Genomic DNA, 18728 nt, shown 5'->3' with positions numbered 1-18728 from the left:
TCTCTTTGCTCTGTAACTCTCCAGAATGCCCTACCATTAACTGAGTAAGTCCTGCCCTGGTTCAATCGACCAAAATGCATCACCTCACATTTGTCTAAATTAAACTTCTCCTGTTTCTTCTTTCTCTTGCTCCTGTTTCATCTGTAATTCCTGGTAAAATGCTGCGCTCCTTGACACAAAAATTCCTTTCGCTCGGCATGAGTTGCGACTAAATCGTCAACTCCCTCAGACTGACCGTCATGAAGACAGGTACGGGCAGTGGAGAAGGTTACAACAAGCTGCCATGGTGGAACGATCCACCCAGGTTGGTCTTTCAGATTCAGGCCGGTTTATTGTAAGAGACTTCCCTCAGTGCTACTAACCGACAAGAAGCTCTCCCACGCCAAGGTGTTCCATCTCTTTTATTGAAAAAAACCAATTGGACCCAATCAGATAAACTGAGGGACAAAGTAAAAGGGGGTAAGCGCCTTAAAGGGATACCACAAAACAAATCACAAATTAAACTTAAAACACCAAACTGAAATGGGATTAACAGGGTTAATAAGGCATCACAGGGGCTGGGTGCGAATGGCCAACTCTTGCTCCTGTTTCGTCCGTGCCCTAAGTAATTCCTGGTAACACGCCGCAATTCCTGACTTAGTACAAAGCCGGTTAAAAAAAAGAACGCATCCTAACCGTCACGGATATGTGGCTGGAATTCCGAAACCTGGAATTTTCCAGTCCCGCTGCTATGAATGGGGATTTAGCGGAGCGGCAAATTCTCCGTTCCTGCTGGCAGCGGGGTGCACCGTCCCAGAGAATTCCCGCCATTAAAAGGATAACATTTGGGGGTGGCGGGGGCAAAACCCTTTCTCGGATACCTTCGAGAGAGAGAGAGAGGGAGGGAACTCGAAGGGTTAAAACGCTCTTCTGGAAAAGAAAAGTTACAGAAAATCGTTACGGCTGCCAAGTATTTTTTTGGAGTGCGCAAATTCTAAAGCTAAGCATTTAGTTTTCTGCTGGGATTTCCTTTCACGTTTGCTGCAGTTATTTGATGTTCTGCAGCTTTGGTTGTACTCCCCCCCCCCCTCCTCCCACCTCCTCCAGCACTCCCCTCCTCGCTGTGAGCCTCACTGTGCACCTCCTCCCCCGCCATCCCCCTCGCCCCTTCCAGGAACACCTCTTACCGTTCAAAAAAAGAATCTAAAGCTGTGAGATAGGAGTCCAGAGAGTTGACTGCGCATCAGCAGCTGTCTCCCCCGGGTGCCCGGGAAGGGAGTTTTAAACTTACCCTAAATAGAATAGCCCCAGGCTATTATTGAGCATGTAGCTCAGAGTACAAAAGGTATTTGCTAGTGTGGGTGTTCAGTCTGCTCCTTGGACTCGAGCGCTCATTCCTCCTTCTATCCAAACCTGGCCGAGCTCGCTAAGCCGCTGTAGCTCCGTTAACCACTTCGCTGCCAAACCTTAACTGCAGCCGAATCTCCACAGAAATAAGTCAGCGCTCTTTCTCAGAAAGAATTAATTCGCACCGACTGTTGGATACATCTCCGCAACAAAACCTAAAGAGTCATACTTGTATGTGTCCCTTGTGGTGGCACAGTGGTTAGCACTGCTGCCTCACAGCGGCAGGGATCCGGGTTCAATTCCAACCTCGGGTGACTGTCTGTGTGGAGTTTGCATTGTTCTCCCCCGTGTCTGCATGTGTTCCCTCCGGGTGCTCCGGTTTCCTCCCACAGTCCAAAGATGTGCAGGTTACCTGGATGGGCCATGCTAAATTGCCCCTTAGTGTCCAAAGATGCGTGGGTTAGGTGGATTGGCCATGCTAAATTGCTCCTTAGTGTCCAATGATGTGCTGGTTAGGTGGATTGGCCATGCTAAATTGCTCCTTAGTGTCCAATGATGTGCTGGTTAGGTGGATTGGCCATGCTAAATTGACCCTTAGTGTCCAGAAATGTGTAGGTTAGGGAGATTGGCCATGCTAAATTGCCCCTAGTGTCCAAAGATGTGTAGGTTAGATGGAATCAGCAGGTTAAATGTGTGGGGTCACGGGGATAGGGGAACCGGTTTACGTGATGGGCTGGGCTAGGTTCATGACCCTTTGTAGTTTTTTGCAGTCTTGGTTGGAGCAGGAGCCATACCAATCTGCGATACATCCGGAAAGGATGCTTTCTATGGTGCATCTGTAAAAATTGGTGAGAGTTGCAGCGGACATGCTGAATTTTCTTAGTCTTCTGAGATCAGGGTTCACCCAGGGTTCACGACTCCGCGGAACCTAACCATGTGACACATGGAAATGGATCTGATTACATGAAAATGGTGGTGGAGAGGCGGAAGGACCTAATATGGTCAACGCAACAATGGAGCGGACAAGGGCGGCAATACTGTATACACACTTGCTGCCCGCACCCTTAACTCATGGCCGTATCGTGCATGGGGTTGGGAATCCCAGAATCTTGCCCGCCCACCATTTGTAAATCTCACCAACTTCTGTTCTGAGATGGATGGGTGGCTTCCGGAAAGGAACCAATTTCATGGAACTATCTGAAGTAGCAAGATATAGGAGGAATTTTCCTGTCCCACCCACCATGAGAATGGTAGCAGGGGGTGGAGAAGACCATGCAAAGACCGGTTGATCTTCGGCAGGATTTTCCAGTTTTGGGGCGAGCGTGGCTGGAAAACCCTGTCCCTAGAGTAAGAAAAGGAAAAAGAGAGTGGGTGCAAATCACGTCAAGAGGGTCTCCAGAAAGCCACATCCAAGATAATTAACAAAGGGTAGAGGCCGGAATTCTCCGGCCGTTCACATCCCGTTGCCGCTGCCAGCGAGAACGGAGAATTTGGCGCTCAGCCAAAAATCCCATTCACTGCAGCGGGACTGGAGAACCTCAACTGCAGGTGAGGTTGGAGAATCCGGTCTGTGTCTGTTTTCGCTGGAAAGACAGAGGCTATGGGGAGACTTGATAGAGGTCGACAAAATTCTGAGAGGCATAGACAGAGTGGATAGTCAGAGGCTTTTTCCCCGGGTTGGAAGAGTCAATTAGAAGGGGGCACAGGGTCAAGGTGAGAGAGGGAAAGTTTAAGGGAGATGTGTGGGGGACGTTCTTCACGCAGAGAGTGGTGGGTGCCTTGAATGTACTGCCAGAGGGAATGGTAGAAGCAGGCACTGATTTGAAGGGCTGAAGGGCCTGTTTCTGTGCTGTGTCATAGAATCATAGAATCCCTACAGCCCAGAAGGAGGCCATTCAGCCCATCAAACCTGCACCGACAACAATCCCACCCAGATGTTAGCCCCATTACCCCATGTATTAAACTACTAGCCCCCTTAAACTAAGAGGTAATTTAGCATGGCCTATCCACCTAACCTGCACATCTTTGGACTGTGGGAGGAAACCGGAGCACCCGGAGGAAACCCATGCAGACACGGGGAGAATGTGCAGACTCCACACAGACCCAAGACGGGAATCGAACCCAGGTCCCTGGCGCTTTGAGGCAGCAGTGCTAACCTCTGTGCCACCATGCCGCTGTTTCTTTATTCTTTGTGTGAGGTGGGGGTGGGTAGTACAACAGGTGTAAAGGTGACTACGAGTGGGGAAAGAGCGGGGGTGAAGGGAAATTCAGGCCCAGGTAGGCAGGAGGCACAATGCCTCCCTGCCCAATAGTGCCCCTTTTTCCTGGCAGTGAACTCAATACACTGCCATTGGGATAGTAACAACAACAACCTCTAATTAGATAGCACCTTGGATACAACGAATCAACGTGAGGTGCTTCACAGGAGCGTTATGAAACAAAATATGACACTGAGTCACATAAGGCGATATCAGGTCAGATTGCTAATGCCTGGTCAATGAGGTAGATTTTAAGGTGTGTCTTAAAGGAGTGAATATGGAGGTCTTGTGGCGCAGTGGGGTAAGTGTCTCTGCCTCTGAGCCAGGAGTTCCGAGTTCGAGACCCACTCCAGGACCTGGCGGCCGAGGAAAGTGTGTTCATAATGTGGCCAAGCAGGTTGAGTGCCAATCTGTAAATCCTTCCAAACATGCCAATGGCTGGCTGGGAGAGACTCCTGGTCAGCCATGCTTGATATGTGGCGCCCCCTCCTGTTATAAGCCCCCAATGACAGACTAGCAACCTCTTGTTTGATTTGATTTATTATTGTCACATGTATTAACAGTGAAAAGTATTGTTTCTTGCGCGCTATACAGACAAAGCATACTGTTCATAGAGAAGGAAAGGAGAGGGTGCAGAATGTAGTGTTACAGCCATAGCTAGGGTGTAGAGAAAGATCAACTTAATGCGAGGCAAGTCCATTCAAAAGTCTGACAGCAGCAGGGAAGAAGCTGTTCTTGAGTCGGTTGCTACGTGTCCTCAGACTTTTGTATCTTTTTCCCGATGGAAGAAGGTGGAAGAGAGAATGTCCGGGGTGCCTGGGGTCCTTGATTATGCTGGCTGCTTTTCCGAGGCAGCGGGAAGTGTAGACAGAGTCAATGGATGTAACCAAAAGAGAAAATGCTGGAAAATCTCAGCAGGTCTGGCAGCATCTGTAAGGAGAGAAAAGAGCTGACATTTCGCATCCAGATGACCCTTTATCAAAGCTAAATGGCAGAGAAAGTGGGAGATATTGAACTGATGCGGTGACAATAATCTCTCCCTTAATGTCAACAAAACGAAAGAGATTGTCATCGACTTCAGGAAGCATAGTGGAGAACATGCCCCTGTCTACTTCATCGAGGATGAAGTGGAAATGGTTGAGAGCTTCAAATTTTTAGGTGTCCAGATCACCATCAAGCTGTCCTGATCCCCCGCATGCCGACACTATAATCAAGAACCCATAAGAGAAAATGTTGTAAAATCTCAGCAGGTCTGGCAGCATCTGTAAGGAGAGAAAAGAGCTGACGTTTCGAGTCCAGATGACCCTTTGTCAAAGCTCGAAGATTCCAGCATCTGCAGTAATTTGCTTTTATCTATAGTTAAGAAAGCCCACCAGCGCCTCTACTTTCTCAGAAGACTAAGGAAATTCGGCATGTCAGCTACAAGTCTCACCAACTGATGCGCGATATAACTCACGAGGCTAGAGGTACTCGGGGAAATAAAGGCTTTTATTGACTACAACAATAGAGCTACCGTATATAATACACGATCCCAGACTAAAGGGTCCCAGACAGAGCAGTGACCTTTATACCTCTCCCAGGAGGCGGAGCCCGACTGGGATGTACCATAAGAACTATATTACAGGTAGAACGGCCCAACCCTAACTCCAACAGTAACATATATACAGACTCATAGTACTGGCCAGACCCTGGCTCAGCACTACCTGGTGGGAACCAACAATGGTTCACCACACCAACTTTTACAGATGCGCCATAGAAAGCATTCTTTCTGGTTGCATCACAGCTTGGTATGGCTCCTGCTCTGCCCAAGACCGCAAGGAACTACAAAAGGTCGTGAATGTAGCCCAATCCATCACGCAAACCAGCCTCCCAGCCATTGACTCTGTCTACACTTCCCGCTGCCTCGGCAAAGCAGCCAGCATAATTAAGGACCCCACGCGCCCCGGACATTCTCTCTTCCACCTTCTTCCGTCGGGAAAAAGATACAAAAGTCTGAGATCACGAACCAACTGATTCAAGAACAGCTTCTTCCCTGCTGATGTCAGACTTTTGAATGAATCTACCTCGCATTAAGTTGATCTTTCTCTACATCCTAGCTGTGACTATAACACTACATTCTGCACTCTCTCATTTCCTTCTCTATGAACGGTATGCTCTGTCTGTGTAGCGCGCAAGAAACCATATTTTTCACTGTATGCTAATAAATGTGACAATAATAAATCAAATCAAATATTTGTACTGCAGGGTGCAGGGAATGAAAGATGAGTCATAGCCACAGAAACCAGGGGAAAAGGATGCTAATGGCAGTCCACAGAGAGAATAAAGGGTGCGAATGGCCAAACAGCAGAGAAGCTAAAATCAGAGGGTAAACTGTGACAGATGAAGATGTGGGGGGAGAGGGGGAATGGGTGGGAGAGAGGTAAAATTGAGAAAAATGGGGAGGGGGAAGCAAAGGGGAGAAAAGGTAAGGAAAGGGGGATAAAGTAGGGGGAAAGAGTGGGACGGGGGGGGGGGAAGAAAAATGAAAGACAACAAAGAAATGCAGCTGTATAGGACCCTGGTCAGACCCCACCTGGAGTACTGTGCCCAGTTCTGGTCGCCTCATTACAGAAAGGATGTGGAAGCCATAGGAAGGGTGCAGAGGAGATTTACAAGGATGTTGCCTGGATTAGGTGGCATGCCTTATGAGGATAGGTTGAGAGAGCTAGGTCTATTCTCCTTGGAGAGACGAAGGATGAGAGGTGACATGATAGAGGTGTATAAGATGTTGAGAGGTATTGATAGAGTGGATTCTCAGAGGCTTTTACCCAGGGCTGAAATAGTTGCCACAAGAGGTCACAGGTTTCGGGTGCTGGGGAGTAGGTACAGAGGAGATGTTAGGGGTAGGTTTTTCACTCAGAGAGTGGTGGATGCGTGGAATCGGCTGCCGGTAGTGGTGGTGGAGGCAGATTCGATAGGGTCTTTTAAGAGACTTTTGGATAAGTTCATGGAAGTTAGTAAGATAGAGGGTTATAGGTAAGCCTAGTAGGTAGGGACATGGTCGGCGCAACTTGTGGGCTGAAGGGCCTGTTTGTGCTGTAGCTTTTCTATGTTCTATGTTCTAAATAAAAGGTAGAGAACAGTGAAAAATGAAATAGAATGAAAACAAAGGGGTCGAGGTGGGGTCGAGTGAATCATCTGAAGTTGTTGAGACTGGAAGGCTGTAAAGTGCCGAGCCGGAAGATGAGATGCTGTTCCTCCAGTTTGCGTTGAGCTTCACTGGAACATTGCAACAGGCCAAGGACAGACATGTGGGCATGGGACAAGGATAGACCTGTAGGCATGGGACAAGGACAGACCTGTGGGCATGGGGCAAGGACAGACATGTGGGCATGGGACAAGGACAGACATGTGGGCATGGGACAAGGACAGACATGTGGGCATGGGACAAGGATAGACCTGTAGGCATGGGACAAGGACAGACCTGTGGGCATGGGACAAAGACTGACATGTGGGCATGGGACAAGGACAGGCATGTGGGCATGGGACAAGGACAGACATGTGGGCATGGGACAAGGACAGGCATGTGGGCATGGGACAAGGACAGACATGTGGGCATGGGACAAGGATAGACCTGTAGGCATGGGACAAGGACAGACCTGTGGGCATGGGGCAAGGACAGACATGTGGGCATGGGACAAGGACAGACCTGTGGGCATGGGACAAGGACAGACCTGTGGGCATGGGACAAAGACTGACATGTGGGCATGGGACAAGGACAGGCATGTGGGCATGGGACAAGGACAGACATGTGGGCATGGGACAAGGACAGGCATGTGGGCATGGGACAAGGACAGACATGTGGGCATGGGACAAGGACAGGTATGTGGGCATGGGACAAGGACTGACCTGTGGGCATGGGACAATGGATGGGAGGCTGGTTTGCTGGTCAGACTGGGCTACGTTCATGATTCTTGGTAGTTTCTTGCAGTCTTGGGCAGAGCAGAAGCCATACCAAGCTGTGATACATCCAGAAAGGATGTTTTCTATGGTGCATCTGTAGAAGTTGGTGAGAGTCGTAGCGGACATGCCAAATTTCCTTAACCTCCTGAGAAAGTAGAGGAATTACTAGCTTCTGGGAATGACTAGCTACGGGAGCGGCTGCAATTCTTCCTCGTGCATCAATGACCAGGCGTGGCGAGCAACAACAACCTAAAGCAGGACAGTACAGTAGCAAGGAGGGCCTGACCGCCAATGGTGGAGTGATTGAAATGGGGGGATACTTGAATGCAGCTACCTCGGAGGAATGAGAGGGGGTGCTGGAGGAAATTACAGAGATGGCGGAGTGGGGGGGCAGGGGGGGGGGGTGTATGGCCATGGAGGGATTTGAAAACAGATGAGAAAGAATAAACTGTAGGGGAAATCTACCCCCGCGCCCCAACCCCGTGTTTCAGAATGAATGAGTGCGAAGTGAAGGTGAGAGAGAGGTCACTCTCTGCCCCGTGTGTTTGGTGAACATTTTCAATTAGTTTTGTTTTTTCGTCAGTGAGGTAATGCTTTGGTGACAGGGGAATCTGACAGGCAGTATTAGCAGCTCTGCACAGTACCCCCTCGGACACTGTTCCCCTCACATGCGGTTGGTTTGTATGAAAAACCAGTCTCGGGTAAGGCCAGAACTGGTGATTAAATCCTCGTATTCAATCCCTGGAAAAACACACTCAACCCCCTCCCCCTTTGCTGGCGTCAAACCACTGAGGCATTGGTTCCGTTGTGACTGATTACTTCCAAATGGAAGTCGGCAGATGTGTGGCTTCATCCCCCACTTGTGCTGGTTGCTTCCCCAGCTCTCCCCCGTGAGCAGCACGGTGGCACAGTGGGTTAGCACTGCTGCCTCACAGCGCCAGGGACCCGGGTTCGATTCCCGGCTTGGGTCACTGTCTGTGCAGAGTCTGCACGTTCTCCCCGTGTCTGCGTGGGTTTCCTCCCACAGTCTGAAACATGCGCTGGTTAGGGTGCATTGGCCCTGCTAAATTCTCCCTCAGTGTCCCCGAACAGGCGCCGGAGTGTGGCGACTAGGGGATTCTCACAGTAACTTCATGACAGTGTTAATGTAAGCCTACTTGTGACACTAATAAATAAACGTAAAAGAAAACTTATACAGTGCAGAAAAGGCCCTTTGGCCCATTGAGTCTAGACTGACAATAACTACCACTAAAGGCGCGCTAATCCCATTTTCCTGCACTTGTCCCATATCCCTTGAATGTTCTGATATTCCACATGTTCATTCAAATATTTTTTCAAGGTTGTAAGGTTTGCGCCTCCACTACCTTCCCAGGCAGCGCATTCCAGATTCCCACCACCCGCTGAGTGAAAGATTTTTCTCAAATCCTCTCTGAGTCTCCCACTCCTCACCCTACAACTATGCCCCCTTGTGACTGACCCCTCAACCCAGGGGAACAGCCGCTCCCTACTCACCCTGTCCCTACCCCATATAATCTTATACACCTCCATTCGTGTCCCCCCCTCAGCCTTCTCTGCTCTAGAGAAAACAATCCAAGCCTGTCCAGTCTCTCCTGCTCCATTCCAGGCAACATCCTGATGAACCTCTTCTGTACCCCCTCTAGTGCAATCACATCCTTCCTATAGTGAGGTGACCAGAACTGCGTACACTACTCCAGCTGTGTCCTCACCAATGCTCTGTACAACTCCAACATTACCTCCTTGCTCTTGTATTCTCTGCCCCGACTGATAAAAGCAAGTGTCCCCTATGCCTTCTTAACTACCCTATTCATGTACTCTGCTGACTTCAGAGATCTGTGAATAGAAATCATAGAAACCCTACAGTGCAGAAGGAGGCCATTCGGTCCATCGAGTCTGCACCGACCACAATCCCACCCAGGCCCTACCCCCACATATTTACCCACTAATCCCTCTAACCTACGCATCTCAGGGGCAATTTTAACCTGGCCAATCAACCTAACCTGCACATCTTTGGACTGTGGGAGGAAACCGGAGCACCCGGAGGAAACCCACGCAAACACGAGGAGAATGTGCAAACTCCACACAGACAGTGACCCGAGCCGGGAATCGAACCCGGGACCCTGGAGCTGTGAAGCAGCAGTGCTAACCACTGTGCTACCGTGCCGCCCCAAGATCTCTCTGTTCCTCTGAGCTTCCCGGTGTACTGTCATTCTTTAAATACTCCCTTGTCTTGTTTCTTCTTCCAAAGTGTACCACCTCACACTTATTAGAGTTAAATACCGTCTCCCACTGCTCTGCCCATCTGACCAGCCCATCTATTTCGTCCTGTAACCTATAACCTTCCTCACAACCACCAATTGCCCCCATTACCCCATCCAAGCTCTGATTCACTCCGCTAGGGATACCTGGCTCTCCTCACTACTGTACCCTCAGCGTAGCATTCTCGCCTTCTAAGCTAGAAGGTTCTGGATTCAAGTTCGACATGAGGGGCTCGAACACAGATATAAAGCTAACACCGCACTGTGGGTGTGCAGCACTGTCAGAGGTGTTGTTTTTCAGAGGAGATGTGAAGCCAAAGCTCCTGTCCACCCTCTCAGTTGAACATGAAAGAAACCAATTCAAATGAAGAGCAGGGGAGCTCTCCCCAGGGGGTCCCTCACTAAATGTCGCAGAGACAGCTCATTATCACATTGCCGTTTATGGGATCTTGCTGTGCACAAATTGACTGCTACGTTTCCGACACTGCAAGAGGGACTATGCTTCAGAGAAGGATCTCGCTGTCTGAGAAATCATAGAATCATAGAATCCCTACAGTGCAGAAAGAGGCCATTTGGCCCATCGAGTCTGACCGACAACAATCCCACCCAGGTGCTATCCCGTAACCCCACGTATTTAGCCTGCTAATCCCCCTGACACTAAGGGGCAATTTAGCACGGCCAATCAACCTAACCTGCACATTTTTGGACTTTGGGAGGAAACTGGAGCACCCGGAGGAAACCCATGCAGACATGGGGAGAACGTGCAAACTCCCAGTCACCTGAGGCTGGAATTGAACCCAGGTCCCTGGCGTTGTGAGGCAGCAGTGCTAACTACTGTGCCACCGTGCCGCCCTTTGACTTTGAAAAGACTTTGGGATATCCTGTGGCTATGAACGGTGTTATATAAGTACAACAGGGGAGGCAATGGCCTAGTGGTATTATTGTTAGACTACTAAAGGAATTAAGGGTTATGGTGAGTGGGCGGGTAAGTGGAGCTGAGTCCACAAAAAGATCAGCCATGGTCTTATTGAATGGCGGAGCAAGCTCGAGGGGCCAGTTGGTCTATTCCTGCTGAGGTTTTTGAGAAGGTAAGAGGGAGAGAGAGAGAGAAAGAAATGTAAAGAAAATAAATAAAGGAGAGCGAATGAGGGAAAGGCGGAACAGTTTTATAAAGAACCTCGAACGACCTCAGGATGTCCACAATGTTTAAAGTTTTATTTATTAGTGTCACAAGTAGGCTTACATTAACACTGCAATGAAGTTACTGTGAAAATCCCCTAGTCGCCACACTCCGGCGCCTGTTCGGGATCTACTGATGACCATGAAACCATTGTCAGAAAAACCCATCTGGTTCACTAATGTCCTTTAGGGAAGGAAATCTGCCGTCCTTATCCGGTCTGGCCTACTTGTGACTCCAGAGCCACAGCAATGTGGTTGACTCTCAGCTGCCCTCATGCAACTAGGGATGGGCAATAAATGCTGGCCAGCCAGCAACACCCATGCCCCGTGAGTGAATAAAAAAAAGTGATGTGTGAGGCACTAGATTTGTTTGCATCCCAACAGTCAGGTTAGAAGAGTGAGGAGAATATCATGACTAATTGTTCCGATTCTGTGCAATTAGCACATATGCAATAGGTCAGAATAAATGAAACTCTTCTCAGGACTGGTGGTCTGCAGACTCAAGCTTCACTTCAAAGAGTGTTTGATTGGTGAGGAAGCATGGGGCGGCACGGTGACACTGCTGCCTCACAGCACTGGGGACGTGGGTTCGATTCCTGGCTTGGGTCACTGTTTGTGTGGAGTCTGCACGTTCTCCCCATGTCTGCATGGGTTTCCTCCGGGTGCTCAGGTTTCCTCCCACAGTCCGAAAGATGTGCTGGTTAGGTGCATTGGACGTGCTAAATTCTCCCTCAGTACGCATATGTGCTAATTGCACAGAATCTGAACAATTAGTCATGATATTCTCCTCACTCTTCTAACCTGACTGTTGGGATGCAAACAAATCTAGTGCCTCACACATCACCTTTTTTTTATTCACTCACGGGGCATGGGTGTTGCTGGCTGGCCAGCATTTATTGCCCATCCCTAGTTGCATGAGGGCAGCTGAGAGTCAACCACATTGCTGTGGCTCTGGAGTCACAAGTAGGCCAGACCGGGTAAGGACGGCAGATTTCCTTCCCTAAAGGACAAAGAACAAAGAACAAAGAACAATACAGCACAGGAACAGGCCCTTCGGCCCTCCAAGCCCGCGCCGCTCCCCGGTCCAGGATTGAATCCTGAATCCAGGATCCCCGCCCAATTTTCCAGCCTATCTACATACCAATATCCTATCCACCGAGCTGTCCCTCACAGCTACGATGCTTTGTTCATTACAACCTATTAACTCACCCCCACCCCCCCTATTCCAGACCATGTGATCCCCAGGGAGAGGCGAAAACCCAGAGTGAAAAACCCCAGGGCCAATATGGGGGAAAAAAAAAAAAATCTGGGAAATTCCTCTCCGACCCCCTGAGGCGATCGAAACGAGTCCAGGAGATCACAATGGCCCTGATCGGAAAATGCTTCCCAACCCTAGTCATTTCCACTTCCATGAACACCATATGAATTCCCTGCCCCCGAGACAGGTTCCCAACTATCCGCAGTCTCGCTCTGTATTAGGACATTAGTGAACCAGATGGGTTTTTCTGACAATGGTTTCATGGTCATCAGTAGATCCCGAACAGGCGCCGGAGTGTGGCGACTAGGGGATTTTCACAGTAACTTCATTGCAGTGTTAATGTAAGCCTACTTGTGACACTAATAAATAAAACTTTAAACATTGTGGACATCCTGAGGTCGTTCGAGGTTCTTTATAAAACTGTTCCGCCTTTCCCTCATTCGCTCTCCTTTATTTATTTTCTTTACATTTCTTTCTCTCTCTCTCTCCCTCCCTCTTACCTTCTCAAAAACCTCAGCACCATCTCAAAGAACAAAGAGCAGTACAGCACAGGAACAGGCCCGTCGGCCCTCCAAGTCTGCGCCGATCACGTTGTCCTATCTAGACAAACCACTTATATTCCTCTATTCCCCGTCTGTGTGGAGTTTGCACATTCTCCTCGTGTCTGCGTGGGTTTCCTCCGGGTGCTCCGGTTTCCTCCCACAGTCCAAAGATGTGCGGGTTAGGTTGATTGGCCAGGTTAAAAATTGCCCCTTAGAGTCCTGGGATGCGTAGGTTAGAGGGATTAGTGGGTAAATATGTGGGGGTAGGGCCTGGGTGGGATTGTGGTCGGTGCAGACTCGATGGGCCGAATGGCCTCCTTCTGCACTGTAGGGTTTCTATGATTCTATGTCTGTTCATATGCCTATCAAGATAAGTCTTAAATGTCACTAACATAACTGCCCCAACCACCTCACTTGGCAGTCCATTCTAGGCCCCCACCACCCTCTGTGTAAAAAGCTTCCCCCGCACACCTACACTGAACCTTCCCCTCCCCCTTACCTTGAACTTGTGCCCCCTTGTAATTGTCATTTCAGCCCTGGGAAAAAGCTTCCAACTGTTCACCCTATCTATACCCCTCATAATTTTATAAACTTCTATCAAGTCACCCCTCAGTCTTTCCAGGGAGAACAATCCCAGTTTATTCAATCTCTCCTCATAGCTAATACCCTCCAAATCAGGCAACATCCCGGTAAACCTTTTCTGCACTCTCTCCAAAACCTCCACATCCTTCTGGTCGTGTGGTGACCAGAATTGGACACAGTATTCCAAATCTCATTTTCTTATTGGATGACAGAGAAAGTTCGAAGGGCTGAATGGCCTCTCTTGCTTCCTATTGCCTCTGTTAAACACTGAGATACAGGAACTCATCCACTGAGGGACAACCCAGCGATGGCAGTGGTCTTTCACCAGCTCAATACCTTAACTCCGAAGGAAAGTTGCATGGACTCAAAGCGTTAAATCTGCTTCTCTCTCCACAGATGCTGCCAGACCTGCTGAGTTTTTCCAGCATTTTCAGTTTCTGTATGATGGCAGTGACCTTATCCATTGGTACCCTCTTTTCAATCATTTAGGTTGAATCTTCAGTGCTGGTTGAGATGTATTTTGAATGATTGACAAGGTGACACAGTAGACAATGACGTAGCTCGAACACGCGGAAAGACCCCCCACCTCCCTCCCCCAGAGCTGGTGCTGTGGTCTGTACCGCACCCCATTTATTTTTGCGCAGAACCAACACACAGACCACCCACAGGAACCCACACGTGGAGGCGGGGGCGTAATGGTATTCTCACTGGACTAGTAATCCAGAGACCCAGGGTAATCCCCTGGGGACCCGGGTTCAAATCCCAGCAGGGCAGGTGGTGGAATTATGAATCTATTGATGACCATGAAACCATTGTCGATTGTCGGAAAAACCCATCTGGTTCACTAATGTCCTTTAGGGAAGGAAATCTGCCGTCCTTACCCGGTCTGGCCTACATGTGACTCCAGAGCCACAGCAATGTGGTTGACTCTCAGCTGCTCTCCAAGGGCAACTAGGAATGGACAAAGAGTGAAGAAATTATGGCAATTAATATCAGCAGAGATGGCCTAGTGGTATTACCGCTAGACCGTTAATCCAGAAACTCAGCTAATGTTCTGGGGACCCGGGTTCAAATCCCGCCACGGCAGATGGTGGAATTTGAATTCAATAAAAAATATCTGGGATTAAGAATCTACTGCTGATCATGAAACCATTGTCGATTGTCGGAAAAACCCACCTAGTTCACTAATGTCCTTTAGGGAAGGAAATCTGCCGTCCTTACCGGGTCTGTGACTCCAAAGCCACAGCAATGTGGTTGACTCTTAGATAGTCCCTCAAGGCAAGGGGCAGTTAGGGATGGGCAATAAATGCGGGCCCAGCCAGCGACATCCCATGTCCCATGAGTTAGGGGGTTTAGCAGGGTAAATACGTGGGGTTCTGGGGATAGGGCGTGGGTGGGATTGTGGTCGGTGCAGGCTCAACTCAGAGGATGACATAGGTCCCAACTAGACTTTCACATCCTGCAGCCATCAATCCGTAACAAAGCCAGATTCTTGTCAAAATTAGTGGTTACATTCCTCGGCCTGTTTTTACACCTGGACCGCTTCATGTCGCTCTCTCTGGAGGGCGAGGTTTGGATTCTGTTCAAAGATGAAAAGATAACCAGAAATCCTGGATACAAAGATGTCCCATTGCAGTAAAGATACTAATCTGACCAGAAGTGTTCTGGGGTTCGGGGGGGGGCGGGGGGAGGGGTCGCTATCGGTAACTCTGTATCCAAAAAATATTTTCTGTGCGGAGGGGGGGGTGGGGGGGGGGCGGCTGTGGGGGAAAGGGAACAGTCTGGATGGTTTTTTCAAATCACAGGCAAGATTAACCAACTCTGAATGTGCTGCAATATTCCCTGATTCAGTAATAATCTCTGGGATTCCAAGCCGGAGAAGGCCCAGATTTCATCCTCCTCTGAGTTAGCTCATCAATATTGAGTGAGACCACAACCCTATCCTTCCATCTATCAGTCTATCTACTGATCCATCTACCTACGTTTACCGAAGCATTATTTATTTGTATCAATCTAATTATTATCAATTTGTCCAAAAATGCGCATCTTAGGCTGATTGGCCGTGCTAAATTGCCCCTTACAGTCCAAAGATGTGCAGGTTGGGTGGATTGGCCATGCTAAATTGCCCCTTACAGTCCAAAGATGTGCAGGTTAGGTGGATTGGCCATGCTAAATTGCCCCTTACAGTCCAAAGATGTGCAGGTTAGGTGGATTGGCCATGCTCAATTGCCCCTTACAGTCCAAAGATGTGCAGGTGAGGTAGATTGGCCATGCTAAATTGCCCCTTAGGCAATCCCAAGATGTGTAGGTTCGGGGGATTAGCAAGGTAAATATGTGGGGTTACGGGGATAAGTTCCGGGTAAGATACTCTGTCGGAAAGTCGGTGCAGACATGATGGACCGAATGACCTCCTTCTGCACCGTAGGGATTCTATGGATTCAATGACTTTAACATTCTCATCCTTGTCTTCAACATCCCTCCATATCCCCGTCACTCCCTGTCTCTGTAACCTCCCCAGCCCCTCCGGGATCTCTGTGCTCCTCCAGTCCTGGCCTCTTGAGCATCCCCCGATTCCCATCGCTTCACCATAGGTGGCCAGGGCTCCGCACCCCTCCCCCCCCAACCGCCCCCCCCCCCCCCCCCCCCAACCACCCCCCACCTCCCCCCATACCTCTCTGCCACTCTTTTCTGCTTCCCGATATTCCTTAAAACTGACCTCTTTTGGTCATATGAGTGAATGAAAATATGAGTTAAAGACAGGAGTAGGCCATTCGGCCCCTCTAACCTGTTCTGCCATTTGATAAGATCACGGCTGATCTTACTGGCCTCCAGTTTCCTGTCTAACCCCTTTGATTTCCTTGTCAGTCAAGAAGTAATCCAATTCAGTCTTAACCACATTCAGTGACCCTGCCTCTACATGCCTCTCCTGCTCCCTGAAAGATTGACAACTCTCTGAGAGAGAAAAAAATTCTCCTCATCTCCATGGGAGACGCCTCATTTTGAAACTGTGTCCCCTGGTTCCGGTCTCTTCCGCAAAGGGAAACATCCCCTCAACATTCACCCTGTCAACGCCCCTCAGGATCTTACGTGTCAATATGAAGGTCCCTCATTCTTCTGAGCTTCAATGGATACAGCCCGTCCACCTTTCTTCCTGAGGCAGCACCCGCCCCGCTCCCCCCGCCCCCCCACCCCCCGCCCAACCCCCCGCTCATTCCAGGTAGCAGTTGAGTGAACCTTCTCTGAACTTGCAATGCAATGAGGGGACCAAAACTGTACACACTCCTCCAGATGTGGCCGAACCAATGCCCTGTACGGATCCAGTAAAGCTTCCCGACATTCCTGTCCCATCAGATTTATAATTTAATAAAATCTGGAATTGAAAGCTAGTCTCAGTAACGGTGATCTTGAAACTATCATCGATTGTCGTAAAAACCTACCTATCTCACAGAATCCCTGCAGTGCAGAAGGAGGCCATTTGGCCCATCGAGCCTGCACCGAGAACAATTCCACCCCAGGCCTATCCCTGTAACCCCACATATTTACCCTGCTAATCCCCCTGACACTAAGGGAACTTTAGCATGGCCAATCCACTTAACCTACACATCTTTGGACACTAAGGGGCAATTTAGCATGGCCAATCCACCTAACCGACACATCTTTGGACACTAAGGGGCAATTTAGCATGGCCAATCCACTTAACCTACATATCTTTGGACACTAGGGGACAATTTAGTATGGCCAATCCACCTAACCTGCACATCTTTGGACACTAAGGGACAATTTAGTATGGCCAATCCACCTAACCTGCACATCTTTGGACACTACGGGACAATTTAGTATGGCCAATCCACCTAACCTGCACATCTTTGGACACTACGGGACAATTTAGTATGGCCAATCCACCTCACCTGCACATCTTTGCACAGTAAGGGGCAATTTAGCATGACCAATCCCCCTAACCTTTCCCTCCTTGGACATTAAGGGGCAATTTAACTTGGCCAATCCACCTAACCTACACATCTTTGGACACGAAGGGGCAATTTAACATGGCCAATCCACCTAACCTGCACATCTTTGGACACTAAGGGGCAATTTACCATGGCCAATCCACGTAACCTCCACATCGTTGGAGGAAACCGGAGCACCCGGAGGGAACGCACGCAGATACGGGGAAAATGTGCAAAATCCACACAGACAGTCACCCAAGGACGGAATCACACCGGGTCCCTGGTGCTGTGAGGCAGCAGTGCTAACCACTGTGCCACCATGCCGCCCCTGTCCAGTTTCACATCCAGTAATGGACTGTTGTGTCTCTACCATTGAGTGTTCACCACTCTATCTGTCCCTCTGGTGATGGGCCCGTCTATCCTTCAACTGGAATTCCTAAGTGACCCTGACATCTGATGCTGTGCGGCACTTTTGGCTTCCCCTGGTGTGTTTAGCAGTCAGTGGAATGCAGGTCCGGCCCACAGCCTGGAGCTTGAGTAACCCGAGTAAGTGACAGCAATAGGAGAATGGCCGCCTCGGAACGCACGCACCTCCCACCACTGTGGTGGTGGTGGTGGTGGGGGGGGGGTCCCTGACCTCTTCCCAACCTCAGGCTTGAATTGCGCCCCCGATCCGCAGGGAATGTTGCCTTCGTCCCAGGAATAACACAACAAGCCATAAATCATCAAGCTGCCAGGGTTGGAATGCATTCCGGCAGTATTGCGAAAATAGGATAAGCTAAAGGGGCGAGAGAGAGGGGGTGGGGGTGGGGGAGAGGAAGAGAAAGGGAGGGGTAGGAATAAGGAGAATTATCCCAAAGCATTAAACCCCCATCCCGCGTGTAACTAACGTTACAAAATGTGGAACTGCTTGCAATGATTTTCACCCGTCTAAAGTTACATGCAACAATTTCAGTGGATTCAGACAAACATCTGGGCACTGGATCCTGTTACCCTTTTAAGGACAAACTGACTGAACACTCAGTAAATCAGGATGTCTGGATGGATGTATACAAGAGACCAACAAATTATCCTGAGTGACGGCCTTAGACAGCAGATAATAACATCTCTGAGCTATTCTTTATTTTTTTTTAAATGGCCGATCGAGTGGGCCAAAGAATTTGACCTTTGTCTCTTAAGTCTGCCCTCGTTACTCAATGACGTACACCCAAAAATGGGTACATGGCTGCAGATTACGTTTTGTGTATATTTCCTAGTTGAGAATCTCAGGTAACATGTGGGGGGAGACTGGATTCTGGGCTTAAATGCTGGTGTCTGCCGTAACTTGGCTTCCTCCACAGACACACCCAACGCTGGAGCTCTTAGATTCTGTCCCATTTGAGTTCAATTATTTCTCTGATCAGGATCTCCTGCGTTCT

This window comes from Mustelus asterias, chromosome 24, assembly GCF_964213995.1.
Source record: "Mustelus asterias chromosome 24, sMusAst1.hap1.1, whole genome shotgun sequence".
Taxonomy (NCBI): Eukaryota; Metazoa; Chordata; class Chondrichthyes; order Carcharhiniformes; family Triakidae; genus Mustelus; species Mustelus asterias.
This window is presented reverse-complemented; position numbering follows the sequence as displayed.